At 37.3% G+C, this 15,713-nt stretch overlaps 3 non-coding genes across 3 annotated transcripts; all 3 read left to right on the top strand.

The window, feature by feature from the left end:
• Window positions 1-189: 189 nt before the first annotated feature.
• Window positions 190-261, top strand: TRNAC-GCA (transfer RNA cysteine (anticodon GCA)). Its single transcript has one exon. It is a non-coding gene; the product is annotated as a tRNA-Cys (tRNA).
• A 3,179-nt stretch (window positions 262-3,440) lies between these two features.
• On the top strand, window positions 3,441-3,512 carry TRNAC-GCA (transfer RNA cysteine (anticodon GCA)). Its single transcript has one exon. It is a non-coding gene; the product is annotated as a tRNA-Cys (tRNA).
• A 1,012-nt stretch (window positions 3,513-4,524) lies between these two features.
• TRNAC-GCA (transfer RNA cysteine (anticodon GCA)) lies at window positions 4,525-4,596 on the top strand. The gene has a single exon. It is a non-coding gene; the product is annotated as a tRNA-Cys (tRNA).
• The last annotated feature ends 11,117 nt before the right edge of the window (window positions 4,597-15,713 follow it).

Here is a 15,713-nt window from a genome sequence, read left to right on the forward strand (position 1 = left end):
AAATAAAATAACAATGAAACAAATAAATCTGTTTTTTAAATGATCCAGTTTTCCTTTAATAAATAATATTAAGGACCACTTCTCCTGTTCCACAGTTTCAAGGTTGTACTTTTTGGAACAACTTACTATGATCCTCACACTTTGTCATGATGTACTGATATTTTGTCATTCTGATGTTACTGCAAAGCTGGGGATATAGCTCAGTGGTAGAGCATTTGACTGCAGATCAAGAGGTCCCTGGTTCAAATCCGGGTCTCCCCTCAACCTATTTTGATTCTGTTGTTTGTAATTGGGACTTTTCATCAATTTCATTTGGATTATCTTTGACAGAGTCAGTGTTCCCTTGGATATTGCACTTTAATAGCATTTCAGTGTTTCCTGCTCAAAGCCTGTGAGTAAATGCAGTTTTTAACACTCTGCTTGGTATTCCCGTTGGGAAATTTCTGAAACATCATTGATCAATTTTGGAATTCGGCTCTTCCTTTCACAGCACTAAACAAAGGCAATGGACTATGAAACGAATTGACAACTTTGTTATACTGTTTGGTGCTTTCTTATATTGCACTGAAGAAATGGCGTATAAAACTTGGCAGCGAAGCAGTCAATCTATTTCTCATTTCACCTCTGTCTTCAGTCTTACATATATTCCACCTCTTCTCTGTGCATGCAAAGTATGTGTTTGTTTGAAGCACTTCATTTTTGTGCAACGTAGGAACTATTTAATTTCTCCTTAAAAGCTCTGCCTACGTGCAAGATGTACGAACTATCATTGCAGTTGCAAGAAGGCTGGTCTGAAGAATCAGGCAATTTGCAAACGCAAAATGGCTTTTTCTGATGCATTAAATGGAAGGTATTCGAAAGGGGTGTTTGGGTGTACCTTCCAAATACTGAATTGTAGTGGTACGTAGAAATGTTTTTCCACCATAATTTGACCCAAAACAATCATACTTTATCACCATCTCCATGATTGTTGTAACCAATCCTCAAATGATAAGGTGTCCCGTAAAAACCTCTTCCCCTTTAAGAATGTTTCAAAACAATCATTGTATGTAGAGGCATTGGTCCTATGTACCACTGCCTATTCAAATAAAATAACAATGAAACAAATAAATCTGTTTTTTAAATGATCCAGTTTTCCTTTAATAAATAATATTAAGGACTACTTCTCCTGTTCCACAGTTTCAAGGTTGTACTTTCTGGCACAACTTAGTATGATCCTCACACTCTTTCATGATGTACTGATATTTTGTCATTCTGATTTTACTGAATAGCTGGGGATATAGCTCAGTGGTAGAGCATTTGACTGCAGATCAAGAGGTCCCTCGTTCAAATCCGGTTGTCCCCTCACCCTATTTTGATTCTGTTGTTTGTAATTTGGTCTTTTCATCAATTCCATTTGGATCATCTTTGACAGAGTCAGTGTCCCCTTGGATATTGCACTTTGATAGCATTTCAGTGTTTCCTGCTCAAAGCCTGTGAGTAAATGCAGTTTTTAACACTCGGCTTGGTATTCCCTTTGGGAAATTTCTGAAACATCATTGATCAATTTTGGAATTCGGCTCTTCCTTTCACAGCACTAAACAAAGGGAATGGACTATGAAACCAATTGACATCTTTGTTATACTGTTTGGTGCTTTCTTGTATTGCACTGAAGAATTGGTGTATAAAACTTGGCAGCGAACCAGTCAATATATTTCCCATTTCACCTGTGTCTTCAGTCTTACATATATTCCACCTCTTCTCTGTGCATGCAAAGTATGTGTTTGTTTGAAGCACTTCATTTTTGTGCAACGTAGGAACTATTTAATTTCTCCTTAAAAGCTCTGCCTACGTGCAAGATGTACGAACTATCATTGCAGTTGCAAGAAGGCTGGTCTGAAGAATCAGGCCATTTGCAAACGCAAAATGGCTTTTTCTGATGTATTAAATGGAAGGTATTCGAAAGGGGTGTTTGGGTGTACCTTCCAAATACCGAATTCTAGTGGTACGTAGAAATGTTTTTCCACCATAATTTGGCACAAAACAATCATACTTCATCACCATCTCCGTGATTGTGGTAACCAATCCTCAAATGATAAGGTGTCCCGTAAAAACCTCTTCCCCTTTAAGAATGTTTCAAAACAATCATTGTATGTAGGGGCATTGGTCCTATGTACCACTGCCTATTCAAATAAAATAACAATGAAACGAATAAATCTGTTTTTTAAGTGATCCAGTTTTCCTTTAATAAATAATATTAAGGACTACTTTTCCTGTTCCACAGTTTCAAGGTTGTACTTTCTGGCACAACTTAGTTTGATCCTCACACTCTTTCATGATGTACTGATATTTTGTCATTCTGATTTTTCTGAAAAGCTGGGGATATAGCTCAGTGGTAGAGCATTTGACTGCAGATCAAGAGGTCCCTGGTTCTAAACCGGGTGTCCCCTCACCCTATTTTGATTCTGTTGTTTGTAATTGGGACTTTTCATCAATTCCATTTGGATCATCTTTGACAGAGTCAGTGTTCCCTTGGATATTGCACTTTAAAAGCATTTCAGTGTTTCCTGCTCATAGCCTGTGAGTAAATGCAGTTTTTAACACTCGGCTTGGTATTCCCTTTGGGAAATTTCTGAAACATCATTGATCAATTTTGGAATTCGGCTCTTCCTTTCACAGCACTAAACAAAGGGAATGGACTATGAAACCAATTGACAACTTTCTTATACTGTTTGGTGCTTTCTTGTATTGCACTGAAGAAATGGCGTATAAAACTTGGCAGCGAAGCAGTCAATCTATTTCTCATTTCACCTCTGTCTTCAGTCTTACATATATATCACCTCTTCTCTGTGCATGCAAAGTATGTGTTTGTTTGAAGCACTTCATTTTTGTGCAACATAGGAACTATTTATTTCTCCTTAAAAGCTCTGCCTACGTGCAAGATGTACGAACTATCATTGCAGTTGCAAGAAGGCTGGTCTGAAGAATCAGGCCATTTGCAAACGCAAAATGGCTTTTTCTGATGCATTAAATGGAAGGTATTCGAAAGGGGTGTTTGGGTGTACCTTCCAAATACCGAATTGTAGTGGTACGTAGAAATGTTTTTCCACCATAATTTGACCCAAAACAATCATACTTTATCACCATCTCCATGATTGTTGTATCCAATCCTCAAATGATAAGGTGTCCCGTAAAAACCTCTTCCCCTTTAAGAATGTTTCAAAACAATCATTGTATGTAGAGGCATTGGTCCTATGTACCACTGCCTATTCAAATAAAATAACAATGAAACAAATAAATCTGTTTTTTAAATGATCCAGTTTTCCTTTAATAAATAATATTAAGGACTACTTCTCCTGTTCCACAGTTTCAAGGTTGTACTTTCTGGCACAACTTAGTATGATCCTCACACTCTTTCATGATGTACTGATATTTTGTCATTCTGATTTTACTGAAAAGCTGGGGATATAGCTCAGTGGTATAGCATTTGACTGCAGATCAAGAGGTCCCTGGTTCAAATCCGGGTGTCCCCTCAACCTATTTTGATTCTGTTGTTTGTAATTGGGACTTTTCATCAATTCCATTTGGATCATCTTTGACAGAGTCAGTGTTCCCTTGGATATTGCACTTTAATAGCATTTCAGTGTTTCCTTCTCAAAGCCTGTGAGTAAATGCAGTTTTTAACACTCTGCTTGGTATTCCCATTGGGAAATTTCTGAAACATCATTGATCAATTTTGGAATTCGGCTCTTCCTTTCACAGCACTAAACAAAGGGAATGGACTATGAAACGAATTGACAACTTTGTTATACTGTTTGGTGCTTTCTTGTATTGCACTGAAGAAATGGCGTATAAAACTTGGCAGCGAAGCAGTCAATCTATTTTTCATTTCACCTCTGTCTTCAGTCTTACATATATTCCACCTCTTCTCTGTGCATGCAAAGTATGTGTTTGTTTGAAGCACTTCATTTTTGTGCAACGTAGGAACTATTTAATTTCTCCTTAAAAGCTCTGCCTACGTGCAAGATGTACGAACTATCATTGCAGTTGCAAGAAGGCTGGTCTGAAGAATCAGGCAATTTGCAAACGCAAAATGGCTTTTTCTGATGCATTAAATGGAAGGTATTCGAAAGGGGTGTTTGGGTGTACCTTCCAAATACTGAATTGTAGTGGTACGTAGAAATGTTTTTCCACCATAATTTGACCCAAAACAATCATACTTTATCACCATCTCCATGATTGTTGTAACCAATCCTCAAATGATAAGGTGTCCCCTAAAAACCTCTTCCCCTTTAAGAATGTTTCAAAACAATCATTGTATGTAGAGGCATTGGTCCTATGTACCACTGCCTATTCAAATAAAATAACAATGAAACAAATAAATCTGTTTTTTAAATGATCCAGTTTTCCTGTAATAAATAATATTAAGGACTACTTCTCCTGTTCCACAGTTTCAAGGTTGTACTTTCTGGCACAACTTAGTATGATCCTCACACTCTTTCATGATGTACTGATATTTTGTCATTCTGATTTTACTGAAAAGCTGGGGATATAGCTCAGTGGTATAGCATTTGACTGCAGATCAAGAGGTCCCTGGTTCAAATCCGGGTGTCCCCTCAACCTATTTTGATTCTGTTGTTTGTAATTGGGACTTTTCATCAATTCCATTTGGATCATCTTTGACAGAGTCAGTGTTCCCTTGGATATTGCACTTTAATAGCATTTCAGTGTTTCCTTCTCAAAGCCTGTGAGTAAATGCAGTTTTTAACACTCTGCTTGGTATTCCCATTGGGAAATTTCTGAAACATCATTGATCAATTTTGGAATTCGGCTCTTCCTTTCACAGCACTAAACAAAGGGAATGGACTATGAAACGAATTGACAACTTTGTTATACTGTTTGGTGCTTTCTTGTATTGCACTGAAGAAATGGCGTATAAAACTTGGCAGCGAAGCAGTCAATCTATTTTTCATTTCACCTCTGTCTTCAGTCTTACATATATTCCACCTCTTCTCTGTGCATGCAAAGTATGTGTTTGTTTGAAGCACTTCATTTTTGTGCAACGTAGGAACTATTTAATTTCTCCTTAAAAGCTCTGCCTACGTGCAAGATGTACGAACTATCATTGCAGTTGCAAGAAGGCTGGTCTGAAGAATCAGGCAATTTGCAAACGCAAAATGGCTTTTTCTGATGCATTAAATGGAAGGTATTCGAAAGGGGTGTTTGGGTGTACCTTCCAAATACTGAATTGTAGTGGTACGTAGAAATGTTTTTCCACCATAATTTGACCCAAAACAATCATACTTTATCACCATCTCCATGATTGTTGTAACCAATCCTCAAATGATAAGGTGTCCCCTAAAAACCTCTTCCCCTTTAAGAATGTTTCAAAACAATCATTGTATGTAGAGGCATTGGTCCTATGTACCACTGCCTATTCAAATAAAATAACAATGAAACAAATAAATCTGTTTTTTAAATGATCCAGTTTTCCTGTAATAAATAATATTAAGGACTACTTCTCCTGTTCCACAGTTTCAAGGTTGTACTTTCTGGCACAACTTAGTATGATCCTCACACTCTTCCATGATGTACTGATATTTTGTCAATCTGATTTTACTGAAAAGCTGGGGATATAGCTCAGTGGTAGAGCATTTGACTGCAGATCAAGAGGTCCCTCGTTCAAATCTGGGTGTCCCCTCACCCTATTTTGATTCTGTTGTTTGTAATTTGGTCTTTTCATCAATTCCATTTGGATCATCTTTGACAGAGTCAGTGTCCCCTTGGATATTGCACTTTGATAGCATTTCAGTGTTTCCTGCTCAAAGCCTGTGAGTAAATGCAGTTTTTAACACTCGGCTTGGTATTCCCTTTGGGAAATTTCTGAAACAACATTGATCAATTTTGGAATTCCGCTCTTCCTTTCACAGCACTAAACAAAGGGAATGGACTATAAAACCAATTGACAACTTTGTTATAATGTTTGGTGCTTTCTAGTATTGCACTGAAGAAATGACGTATAAAACTTGGCGGCGAAGCAGTCAATCTATTTCTCATTTCACCTCTGTCTTCAGTCTTACATATATTTCACCTCTTCTCTGTGCATGCAAAGTATGTGTTTGTTTGAAGCACTTCATTTTTGTGCAACGTAGGAACTATTTAATTTCTCCTTAAAAGCTCTGCCTACGTGCAAGATGTACGATCTATCATTGCAGTTGCAAGAAGGCTGGTCTGAAGAATCAGGCCATTTGCAAACGCAAAATGGCTTTTTCTGATGTATTAAATGGAAGGTATTCGAAAGGGGTGTTTGGGTGTACCTTCCAAATACCGAATTCTAGTGGTACGTAGAAATGTTTTTCCACCATAATTTGGCCCAAAACAATCATACTTCATCACCATCTCCGTGATTGTGGTAACCAATCCTCAAATGATAAGGTGTCCCGTAAAAACCTCTTCCCCTTTAAGAATGTTTCAAAACAATCATTGTATGTAGGGGAATTGGTCCTATGTACCACTGCCTATTCAAATAAAATAACAATGAAACAAATAAATCTGTTTTTTAAATGATCCAGTTTTCCTTTCATAAATAATATTAAGTACTACTTTTCCTGTTCCACAGTTTCAAGGTTGTACTTTCTGGCACAACTTAGTTTGATCCTCACACTCTTTCATGATGTACTGATATTTTGTCATTCTGATTTTACTGAAAAGCTGGGGATATAGCTCAGTGGTAGAGCATTTGACTGCAGATCAAGAGGTCCATGGTTCTAATCCGGGTGTCCCCTCACCCTATTTTGATTCTGTTGTTTGTAATTGGGACTTTTCATCAATTCCATTTGGATCATCTTTGACAGAGTCAGTGTTCCCTTGGATATTGCACTTTAAAAGCATTTCAATGTTTCCTGCTCATAGCCTGTGAGTAAATGCAGTTTTTAACACTCGGCTTGGTATTCCCTTTGGGAAATTTCTGAAACATCATTGATCAATTTTGGAATTCGGCTCTTCCTTTCACAGCACTAAACAAAGGGAATGGACTATGAAACCAATGGACAACTTTCTTATACTGTTTGGTGCTTTCTTGTATTGCACTGAAGAAATGGCGTATAAAACTTGGCAGCGAAGCAGTCAATCTATTTCTCATTTCACCTCTGTCTTCAGTCTTACATATATTCCACCTCTTCTCTGTGCATGCAAAGTATGTGTTTGTTTGAAGCACTTCATTTTTGTGCAACATAGGAACTATTTAATTTCTCCTTAAAAGCTCTGCCTACGTGCAAGATGTACAAACTATCATTGCAGTTGCAAGAATGCTGGTCTGAAGAATCAGACCATTTGCAAACGCAAAATGGCTTTTTCTGATGCATTAAATGGAAGGTATTCGAAAGGGGTGTTTGGGTGTACCTTCCAAATACCGAATTGTAGTGGTACGTAGAAATGTTTTTCCACCATAATTTGACCCAAAACAATCATACTTTATCACCATCTCCATGATTGTTGTAACCAATCCTCAAATGATAAGGTGTCCCGTAAAAACCTCTTCCCCTTTAAGAATGTTTCAAAACAATCATTGTATGTAGAGGCATTGGTCCTATGTACCACTGCCTATTCAAATAAAATAACAATGAAACAAATAAATCAGTTTTTTAAATGATCCAGTTTTCCTTTAATAAATAATATTAAGGACTACTTCTCCTGTTCCACAGTTTCAAGGTTGTACTTTCTGGCACAACTTAGTATGATCCTCACACTCTTTCATGATGTACTGATATTTTGTCATTCTGATTTTACTGAAAAGCTTGGGATATAGCTCAGTGGTATAGCATTTGACTGCAGATCAAGAGCTCCCTGTTTCAAATCCTGGTGTCCCCTCACCCTTATTTGATTCTGTTGTTTGTAATTGGGACTTTCCATCAATTCCATTTGGATCATCTTTGACAGAGTCAGTGTTACCTTGGATATTGCATTTTAATGGCATTACAGTGTTTGCTTCTCAAAACCGGTGAGTAAATGCAGTTTTTAACACTCGGCTTAGTATTCCCTTTGGGAAATTTCTGAAACAACATTGATCAATTTTGGAATTCCGCTCTTCCTTTCACAGCACTAAACAAAGGGAATGGACTATAAAACCAATTGACAACTTTGTTATAATGTTTGGTGCTTTCTAGTATTGCACTGAAGAAATGACGTATAAAACTTGGCGGCGAAGCAGTCAATCTATTTCTCATTTCACCTCTGTCTTCAGTCTTACATATATTTTACCTCTTCTCTGTGCATGCAAAGTATGTGTTTGTTTGAAGCACTTCATTTTTGTGCAACGTAGGAACTATTTAATTTCTCCTTAAAAGCTCTGCCTACGTGCAAGATGTACGATCTATCATTGCAGTTGCAAGAAGGCTGGTCTGAAGAATCAGGCCATTTGCAAACGCAAAATGGCTTTTTCTGATGTATTAAATGGAAGGTATTCGAAAGGGGTGTTTTGGTGTACCTTCCAAATACCGAATTGTAGTGGTACGTAGAATTGTTTTTCCACCATAATTTGGCCAAAACAATCATACTTTATCACCATCTCCATGATTGTTGTATCCAATCCTCAAATGATAAGGTGTCCCGTAAAAACCTCTACCCCTTTAAGAATGTTTCAAAACAATCATTGTATGTAGAGGCATTGGTCCTATGTACCACTGCCTATTCAAATAAAATAACAATGAAACAAATAAATCTGTTTTTTAAATGATCCAGTTTTCCTTTAATAAATAATATTAAGGACTACTTCTCCTGTTCCACAGTTTCAAGGTTGTACTTTCTACCACAACTTAGTATGATCCTCACACTCTTTCATGATGTACTGATATTTTGTCATTCTGATTTAACTGAAAAGCTTGGGATATAGCTCAGTGGTAGAGCATTTGACTGCAGATCAAGAGTTCCCTGGTTCTAATCCGGGTGTTCTCTCACCCTATTTTGATTCTGTTGTTTGTAATTGGGACTTTTCATCAATTCCATTTGGATCATCTTTGACAGAGTCAGTGTTCCCTTGGATATTGCACTTTAATAGCATTTCAGTGTTTCCTGCTCAAAGCCTGTGAGTAAATGCAGTTTTTAACACTCTGCTTGGTATTCCCATTGGGAAATTTCTGAAACATCATTGATCAATTTTGGAATTCGGCTCTTCCTTTCACAGCACTAAACAAAGGGAATGGACTATGAAACGAATTGACAACTTTGTTATACTGTTTGGTGCTTTCTTGTATTGCACTGAAGAAATGGCGTATAAAACTTGGCAGCGAAGCAGTCAATCTATTTCTCATTTCACCTCTGTCTTCAGTCTTACATATATTCCACCTCTTCTCTGTGCATGCAAAGTATGTGTTTGTTTGAAGCACTTCATTTTTGTGCAACGTAGGAACTATTTAATTTCTCCTTAAAAGCTCTGCCTACGTGCAAGATGTACGAACTATCATTGCAGTTGCAAGAAGGCTGGTCTGAAGAATCAGGCAATTTGCAAACGCAAAATGGCTTTTTCTGATGCATTAAATGGAAGGTATTCAAAAGGGGTGTTTGGGTGTACCTTCCAAATACTGAATTGTAGTGGTACGTAGAAATGTTTTTCCACCATAATTTGACCCAAAACAATCATACTTTATCACCATCTCCATGATTGTTGTAACCAATCCTCAAATGATAAGGTGTCCCGTAAAAACCTCTTCCCCTTTAAGAATGTTTCAAAACAATCATTGTATGTAGAGGCATTGGTCCTATGTACCACTGCCTATTCAAATAAAATAACAATGAAACAAATAAATCTGTTTTTTAAATGATCCAGTTTTCCTGTAATAAATAATATTAAGGACTACTTCTCCTGTTCCACAGTTTCAAGGTTGTACTTTCTGGCACAACTTAGTATGATCCTCACACTCTTTCATGATGTACTGATATTTTGTCAATCTGATTTTACTGAAAAGCTGGGGATATAGCTCAGTGGTAGAGCATTTGACTGCAGATCAAGAGGTCCCTCGTTCAAATCTGGGTGTCCCCTCACCCTATTTTGATTCTGTTGTTTGTAATTTGGTCTTTTCATCAATTCCATTTGGATCATCTTTGACAGAGTCAGTGTCCCCTTGGATATTGCACTTTGATAGCATTTCAGTGTTTCCTGCTCAAAGCCTGTGAGTAAATGCAGTTTTTAACACTCGGCTTGGTATTCCCTTTGGGAAATTTCTGAAACAACATTGATCAATTTTGGAATTCCGCTCTTCCTTTCACAGCACTAAACAAAGGGAATGGACTATAAAACCAATTGACAACTTTGTTATAATGTTTGGTGCTTTCTAGTATTGCACTGAAGAAATGACGTATAAAACTTGGCGGCGAAGCAGTCAATCTATTTCTCATTTCATCTCTGTCTTCAGTCTTACATATATTTCACCTCTTCTCTGTGCATGCAAAGTATGTGTTTGTTTGAAGCACTTCATTTTTGTGCAACGTAGGAACTATTTAATTTCTCCTTAAAAGCTCTGGCTACGTGCAAGATGTACGATCTATCATTGCAGTTGCAAGAAGGCTGGTCTGAAGAATCAGGCCATTTGCAAACGCAAAATGGCTTTTTCTGATGTATTAAATGGAAGGTATTCGAAAGGGGTGTTTGGGTGTACCTTCCAAATACCGAATTCTAGTGGTACGTAGAAATGTTTTTCCACCATAATTTGGCCCAAAACAATCATACTTCATCACCATCTCCGTGATTGTGGTAACCAATCCTCAAATGATAAGGTGTCCCGTAAAAACCTCTTCCCCTTTAAGAATGTTTCAAAACAATCATTGTATGTAGGGGAATTGGTCCTATGTACCACTGCCTATTCAAATAAAATAACAATGAAACAAATAAATCTGTTTTTTAAATGATCCAGTTTTCCTTTCATAAATAATATTAAGTACTACTTTTCCTGTTCCACAGTTTCAAGGTTGTACTTTCTGGCACAACTTAGTTTGATCCTCACACTCTTTCATGATGTACTGATATTTTGTCATTCTGATTTTACTGAAAAGCTGGGGATATAGCTCAGTGGTAGAGCATTTGACTGCAGATCAAGAGGTCCATGGTTCTAATCCGGGTGTCCCCTCACCCTATTTTGATTCTGTTGTTTGTAATTGGGACTTTTCATCAATTCCATTTGGATCATCTTTGACAGAGTCAGTGTTCCCTTGGATATTGCACTTTAAAAGCATTTCAATGTTTCCTGCTCATAGCCTGTGAGTAAATGCAGTTTTTAACACTCGGCTTGGTATTCCCTTTGGGAAATTTCTGAAACATCATTGATCAATTTTGGAATTCGGCTCTTCCTTTCACAGCACTAAACAAAGGGAATGGACTATGAAACCAATGGACAACTTTCTTATACTGTTTGGTGCTTTCTTGTATTGCACTGAAGAAATGGCGTATAAAACTTGGCAGCGAAGCAGTCAATCTATTTCTCATTTCACCTCTGTCTTCAGTCTTACATATATTCCACCTCTTCTCTGTGCATGCAAAGTATGTGTTTGTTTGAAGCACTTCATTTTTGTGCAACATAGGAACTATTTAATTTCTCCTTAAAAGCTCTGCCTACGTGCAAGATGTACAAACTATCATTGCAGTTGCAAGAATGCTGGTCTGAAGAATCAGGCAATTTGCAAACGCAAAATGGCTTTTTCTGATGCATTAAATGGAAGGTATTCGAAAGGGGTGTTTGGGTGTACCTTCCAAATACCGAATTGTAGTGGTACGTAGAAATTTTTTTCCACCATAATTTGACCCAAAACAATGATACTTTATCACCATCTCCATGATTGTTGTAACCAATCCTCAAATGATAAGGTGTCCCGTAAAAACCTCTTCCCCTTTAAGAATGTTTCAAAACAATCATTGTATGTAGAGGCATTGGTCCTATGTACCACTGCCTATTCAAATAAAATAACAATGAAACAAATAAATCTGTTTTTTAAATGATCCAGTTTTCCTTTAATAAATAATATTAAGGACTACTTCTCCTGTTCCACAGTTTCAAGGTTGTACTTTCTGGCACAACTTAGTATGATCCTCACACTCTTTCATGATGTACTGATATTTTGTCATTCTGATTTTACTGAAAAGCTTGGGATATAGCTCAGTGGTATAGCATTTGACTGCAGATCAAGAGCTCCCTGTTTCAAATCCTGGTGTCCCCTCACCCTTATTTAATTCTGTTGTTTGTAATTGGGACTTTCCATCAATTCCATTTGGATCATCTTTGACAGAGTCAGTGTTCCCTTGGATATTGCATTTTAATGGCATTACAGTGTTTGCTTCTCAAAACCTGTGAGTAAATGCAGTTTTTAACACTCGGCTTAGTATTCCCTTTGGGAAATTTCTGAAACAACATTGATCAATTTTGGAATTCCGCTCTTCCTTTCACAGCACTAAACAAAGGGAATGGACTATGAAACCAATTGACAACTTTGTTATACTGTTTGGTGCTTTCTTGTATTGCACTGAAGAAATGGCGTATAAAACTTGGCAGCGAAGCAGTCAATCTATTTCTCATTTCACCTGTGTCTTCAGTCTTACATATATTCCACCTCTTTTCTGTGCATGCAAAGTATGTGTTTGTTTGAAGCACTTCATTTTTGTGCAACGTAGGAACTATTTAATTTCTCCTTAAAAGCTCTGCCTACGTGCAAGATGTACGATCTATCATTGCAGTTGCAAGAAGGCTGATCCGAAGAATCAGGCCATTTGCAAACGCAAAATGGCTTTTTTCTGATGTATTAAATGGAAGGTATTCGAAAGGGGTGTTTGGGTGTACCTTCCAAATACCGAATTGTAGTGGTACGTAGAAATGTTTTTCCACCATAATTTGGCCTAAAACAATCATACTTCATCACCATCTCCGTGATTGTGGTAACCAATCCTCAAATGATAAGGTGTCCCGTAAAAACCTCTTCCCCTTTAAGAATGTTTCAAAACAATCATTGTATGTAGAGGCATTGGTCCTATGTACCACTGCCTATTCAAATAAAATAACAATGAAACAACTAAATCTGTTTTTTAAATGATCCAGTTTTCCTTTAATAAATAATATTAAGGACTACTTCTCCTGTTCCACAGTTTCAAGGTTGTACTTTCTGGCACAACTTAGTATGATCCTCACACTCTTTCATGATGTACTGATATTTTGTCATTCGGATTTTTACTGAAAAGCTGGGGATATAGCTCAGTGGTAGAGCATTTGACTGCAGATCAAGAGGTCCCTGGTTCTAATCCTGGTGTCCCCTCACACTGTTTTGATTCTGTTGTTTGTAATTGGGACTTTTCATCAATTCCATTTGGATCATCTTTGACAGAGTCAGTGTTCCCTTGGATATTGCACTTTAATAGCATTTCAGTGTTTCCTGCTCATAGCCTGTGAGTAAATGCAGTTTTTAACACTCAGCTTGGTATTCCCTGTGGCAAATTTCTGAAACATCATTGATCAATTTTGGAATTCGGCTCTTCCTTTCACAGCACTAAACAAAGGGAATGGACTATGAAACCAATTGACAACTTTCTTATACTGTTTGGTGCTTTCTTGTATTGCACTGAAGAAATGGCGTATAAAAGTTGGCAGCGAAGCAGTCAATCTATTTCTCATTTCACCTGTGTCTTCAGTCTTACATATATTCCACCTCTTCTCTGTGCATGCAAAGTATGTGTTTGTTTGAAGCACTTCATTTTTGTGCAATGTAGGAACTATTTAATTTCTCCTTAAAAGCTCTGCCTACGTGCAAGATGTACAAACTTTCATTGCAGTTGCAAGAAGGCTGGTCTGAAGAATCAGGCCATTTGCAAACGCAAAATGGCTTTTTCTGATGTATTTAATGGAAGGTATTCGAAAGGGGTGTTTGGGTGTACCTTCCAAATACCAAATTGTAGTGGTACATAGAAATGTTTTTACACCATAATTTGGCCCAAAACAATCATACTTCATCACCATCTCCGTGATTGTGGTAACCAATCCTCAAATGATAAGGTGTCCCGTAAAAACCTCTTCACCTTTAAGAATGTTTCAAAACAATCATTGTATGTAGAGGCTTTGGTCCTATGTACCACTGCCTATTCAAATAAAATAACAATGAAACAAATAAATCTGTTTTTTAAATGATCCTGTTTTCCTTTAATAAATAATATTAAGGACTACTTTTCCTGTTCCACAGTTTCAAGGTTGTACTTTCTGGCACAACTTAGTATGATCCTCACACTCTTTCATGATGTACTGATATTTTGTCAATCTGATTTTACTGAAAAGCTGGGGATATAGCTCAGTGGTATAGCATTTGACTGCAGATCAAGAGGTCCCTGTTTCAAATCCTGGTGTCCCCTCACCCTATTTTGATTCTGTTGTTTGTAATTGGGACTTTTCATCAATTCCATTTGGATAATCTTTGACAGAGTCAGTGTTCCCTTGGATATTGCACTTTAATAGCATTTCAGTGTTTCCTGCTCAAAGCCTGTGAGTAAATGCAGTTTTTAACACTCGGCTTGGTATTCCCTTTGGGAAATTTCTGAAACATCATTGATCAATTTTGGAATTCCGCTCTTCCTTTCACAGCACTAAACAAAGGGAATGGACTATAAAACCAATTGACAACTTTGTTATAATGTTTGGTGCTTTCTTGTATTGCACTGAAGAAATGACGTATAAAACTTGGCGGCGAAGCAGTCAATCTATTTCTCATTTCACCTCTGTCTTCAGTCTTACATATATTTCACCTCTTCTCTGTGCATGCAAAGTATGTGTTTGTTTGAAGCACTTCATTTTTGTGCAACGTAGGAACTATTTAATTTCTCCTTAAAAGCTCTGCCTACGTGCAAGATGTACGATCTATCATTGCAGTTGCAAGAAGGCTGATCTGAAGAATCAGGCCATTTGCAAACGCAAAATGGCTTTTTCTGATGTATTAAATGGAAGGTATTCAAAAGGGGGGTTTGGGTGTACCTTCCAAATACCGAATTGTAGTGGTACGTAGAAATGTTTTTCCACCATAATTTGGCCAAAACAATCATACTAAATCACCATCTCCGTGATTGTGGTAACCAATCCTCAAATGATAAGGTGTCCCGTAAAAACCTCTTCCCCTTTAAGAATGTTTCAAAACATTCATTGTATGTAGAGGCATTGGTCCTATGTACCACTGCCTATTCAAATAAAATAACAATGAAACAAATAAATCTGTTTTTTAAATGATCCAGTTTTCCTTTAATAAATAATATTAAGGACTACTTCTCCTGTTCCACAGTTTCAAGGTTGTACTTTCTGGCACAACTTAGTATGATCCTCACACTCTTTCATGATGTACTGATATTTTGTCATTCTGATTTTACTGAAAAGCTGGGGATATAGCGCGGTGGTAGAGCCTTTGACTGCAGATCAAGAGGTCCCTCGTCCAAATCCGGGTGTCCCCTCACCCTATTTTGATTCTGTTGTTTGTAATTGGGACTTTTCATCAATTCCATTTGGATCATCTTTGACAGAGTCAGTGTTCCCTTGGATATTGCACTTTAATAGCATTTCAGTGTTTCCTGCTCAAAACCTGTGAATAAATGCAGTTTTTAACACTCGGCTTGTTATTCCCTTTGGGAAATTTCTGAAACATCATTGATCAATTTTGGAATTCGGCTCTTCCTTTCACAGCACTAAACAAAGGGAATGGACTATGAAACCAATTGACAACTTTGTTAT

Source organism: Lissotriton helveticus, chromosome 1_2 (assembly GCF_964261635.1).
Source record: "Lissotriton helveticus chromosome 1_2, aLisHel1.1, whole genome shotgun sequence".
Classification (NCBI taxonomy): domain Eukaryota; kingdom Metazoa; phylum Chordata; class Amphibia; order Caudata; family Salamandridae; genus Lissotriton; species Lissotriton helveticus.